This window comes from Schistocerca americana, chromosome 2, assembly GCF_021461395.2.
Source record: "Schistocerca americana isolate TAMUIC-IGC-003095 chromosome 2, iqSchAmer2.1, whole genome shotgun sequence".
Taxonomy (NCBI): domain Eukaryota; kingdom Metazoa; phylum Arthropoda; class Insecta; order Orthoptera; family Acrididae; genus Schistocerca; species Schistocerca americana.
Window position 1 is genome coordinate 670,984,042 of NC_060120.1, and position 4,373 is coordinate 670,988,414.

Below are 4,373 nucleotides of genomic sequence, written 5' to 3' on the forward strand. Positions count from 1 at the left end.
ATGTGCAATCAGCACACAGGTAAGTAATCATAATAAAAGTCTGATGTGGCTAAGTCAAATATTTTGGGCGAGATAATTAATTTAATTACACTACACGCAGTAGACGAGCTCTGAACTTGCCATTTGGAGATACTCTATCGCTATAGTTTTATAGTTATTCTGTTGAAACTTCTCACATTTTTATGATTATAGCGTATCTCCCTTCTATTTAAATTTAAACATCCTAGCTTTATTTATTCGCCTACTTAATCTATCTTGCTTCCTTAATTTCTAAGACAAAAACCAGAAAATCATGAATTTCAACTAAAATTTTAATTTGTGAGATCCAGAATACTGTTTCTACTAAATTATTATGCAAAAGGAATCTAAATATAAATTTTTAAGTTTCTAGCTCTTTTCTGTTGAGCCAATGATTTTCACAGAAAAACATCCAAATTTCGAAAATGGTTAAAGTTATTGAACTGATATCCAACACACATTGATTTTGTATTACTCCTGACATGCTAGAAACGTTTCAGGTTATTTACTTCATTTTAAAGTATTGCGCATTATTTATGACGTCAGAGCTAGTTACAGTGGACTAGGCTGGCACACAATGGAAAGACTGATGTGAATTTTATAAGGTATGAGTATGCTGCATCCCTACATCACCCTCTACTTAATTTTTTTGAATGTAAATGAAAAAAATTAATTACAAAAAGGGAAGCTAGAGTACAGCTTAACTCCCTATGAAAATTAAAATTGAAATGTAAACATATAGAAATATTAAAAGATAACTTATTACCTACTTCAATTATTTAAATTGCTGGCATGTTCACTGCCTCTTAAGCAACATTATCACTCAAAATTTAAGCAAAATCAATGAAACACTTTGGCATACATATTGCCTTAGACAGACAAACACGTAAATATATGTAAAATTATGAAAATCTTAAATCCATTAAATTGTCTGTAAACGTTTTTACATACACATATTCAAAGAAAATAACACAGTTATTCATGATTCATAAACAGATAATTATATCTTAGCAGTCTTTTCTAAACCTGAAAGATAATTTCACAAATCATGAAAATTTCATTTTTACACACGCGGTTGTAGCCGCATTGGCTGGCGTTCTACACTTCCATTCACAAGGGTAGAGGAGGGGAAGTTGCTATGGTGTGCGTCCTTCACGTTCACTCTAAATTACATGGGGAAAGGGGAGGGGTCACTGTGAGTTGTGTCCATCACTCCAAGCTTTCACGCAGCTACCAGGCTGCCATTATCTGGTTTGTCCAGTAGAACAAACAAAAAGAGTGCCTCAGACTCTGTTCACTTAATATCTAAGGGTGGGTCACAATGAAACGGGGATATATACATTTTATCTTTCAATATGTTACTGGAACAAAGTTAACAGAACTTTTTTAATTTTACTCTCACGGTTACTTAACTGTCATAATATCCCTACACAAATGGCTCAAAACGCCGTTAGTCACATACTAGAGAAAATTTATGCTCAAGGCATACAATCATAAATCCTATTTAATCTAAATTTATTATTTCTGGGCCGGAACACTGAACCAATGCTCAGTACATTCCTGACAAATCTGTATTTTATTTACTTAACTGACTCATCTTCGATTGCCTTATTCTTAGAGATAGTATGAGTATATTTGATTGGCAGTTGTCTTCTCAGCCTTTTTGTACATGTGAGTAACTTGTGATAATAGTACAGTTCTGAGTGTTCAAAAAACACTACGTTTAGTTGACTACTAAATCCACTTATTGTCCTCTGCTGCTGTGTCAGTTACACATCTGCAATTATGTACTTACTTCATCGAAGTGTATTTATGCTGAGCTATAAATAATGTTTCACGTCTGCTATTATGTTACTCAATTATGTTGCTAGTGTATGTACTTATTTAACACTCACTCTATTAACATTTACGCATAGGATAGCACATTTATTTCATATCTATAGTGTATTGCAGCTGATCAGTTTGCCCACGTTGCAATCCATTTCCACTTGATTGGATGCTGAAACCACAGGTATTCTCTCTCGACCTACCACTAAAGTGCATTAAATAATTATGGCCGAGCGTAATGCTAAATTCCTTAAACCTATAGGACACCATGAGCTGCTCTGTCTCATCTAACATAAGGGTACCTATGGTCGCATTCACGCCTCCAACTCATAACCTCAATACGTGTAGGTGTGTCCTGTCACACACTACACCAAATAACGGCCAGCTCCAATCTTATAAATATTTCAAGGACGTGTCCTTCACGTCTCAGCCACAAACACTACTCAATTCTATTACACTGCCATTCCTTGCTACACAAGGTGAGTTCATTCTTACAACTTATCTGCATGTTTTTCGTAACACTAAGCAATCTGTTTTACTATTAATTAGTTAGCTCTACAGCATACAATACGTTTCACTGCCACTTCAGATCCTGCTTGTACACGAATTTGTATATCTTTTTAAATTACTGTTGGTGGACCATTTACATCAAAACAACAACTTTGTACTTATAATATTACCAGGGTTCTATACATACTTGTTACTCAAATACCTTTGTATCTTAATTACATCATACTTCTCTGTTGTTTATGTCACTGTTAGGTTTGTCACATTAGGTATTTTCTTCACTAATCGGTGGATAGAATGATTACAGAACTCATGGCTTGATAGCCATGACGGAAAATTTTTGTATTGCAAAGAAGGAGTCGAAACTTTGGTGGATAGGAAAGATGAAGATAGAGTGAGACCTGAAATGGGAAAGAAGATCTCACCCAGCTGGGACTACACAGCTGTCCCACTGTGCAGAGGTTACAGAACAGCCTCCTCCCTACAGAATTCATTAGCTTAATGCTGGCTTGATAGTCATACCGGAAGATTTTAGTATTTGAGAGTAAGAGCCGAAATTTTGGTGGATAGGAAAGATAAAGAATGAGTGAGACCTGAAAAGGAAAGAAGATCTCACACAGCTGGGACTGCACAGCTGCCACACTGTGTAAAGGATACAGAACTCATGGCTTGATAGTCATACCGGAAGATATTAGTATTTGAGAGTAAGAGCCGAAATTTTGGTGGATAGGAAAGATGAAGAATGAGTGAGACCTGAAAAGGAAAGAAGATCTCACACAGCTGGGACTGCACAGCTGCCACACTGTGTAGAGGTTACAGAACAACCTCCTCCCTACAGAATTCATTAGCTTAATGCTGTCTTGATAGTCATACCGGAAGATTTTAGTATTTGAGCGTAAGATCCGAAATTTTGGTGGATAGGAAAGATGAAGAATGAGTGAGACCTGAAAAGGAAAGAAGATCTCACACAGCTGGGACTGCACAGCTGCCACACTGTATAGAGGTTACAGAACAACCTCCTCCCTACAGAATTCATTCACTACCTATGAACTTCTTTAGGTCGATCACGTTCCTGAGACCGAATAGCTGTTTACTCTTAGGGTACTCTAGCCTATATGCATTGGCATGTGGTTTTCCTATGATCCTGAAAGGTCCTTGGTATACGAACATGAATTTCTTTGTTTCTGCATTTATTTTCTTCGATTTTTCCTTGGTTTTGACAAGGACTAACTGACCTATTTCAAAACTGGTGGGTACAGCTTTTGCTTCTTTTCCTCGTATTTGCCTTAGCCCTTAACTTCTTTTCGTCTGTGGATATTTGCGTTAGAAATATGAATTCTACCATATCTGCAATCACATTGTGTGGTTCTTGGCCAGAGATCAATTCGCAAGGCGCAAAACCAGTTGCATCATGCCTTAAGTTGTTAATTACATTCTCAAAATACTTCATGTGCTCTGCCCAACTTGAGTGTTTCCGAGCACAATAAGTCCTGCAAAGCCTATTCAATTCTCTCATAATACGTTCACTCATATTTCCTTGGGGGAAATACGCAGATATTTTCAGATGTTTCACTCCGGCCTTATCCAGACATTCTTTGCAAATCAGAAGTAAATTGAGGCCTATTGTCTGACAGGAAATTCTTCGGAACGCCAACGTTCACGAATAAATCTTTTCCCAACTTTTCTACCAACGTTTTTGCATTTGCTCTTTTAATTGGGTATAGCTTAACATATTAACTAAATCCATCCAGAACAACAAAGACATGGGTGCACCCACCTCTCGAAGCAGGAAGAGGGCCAAACAAATCACAAGCCAGTAATTCTAGGGTTTCAGTTAGCTCTACTGAATGCATATCCCCTTGTATTCTGGTGTTAGCAGCACGTACTTTCTGACACCCTACACAAGATGCTAGACGCTTGGCAACACGGCGGTACATGTTGTCAAACACAACTTTCTCTTTTAATTTGGCAATGCAGTTCTTTGCACCGTAGTGCCCATACCTCAGGTGTACATAGTCGAT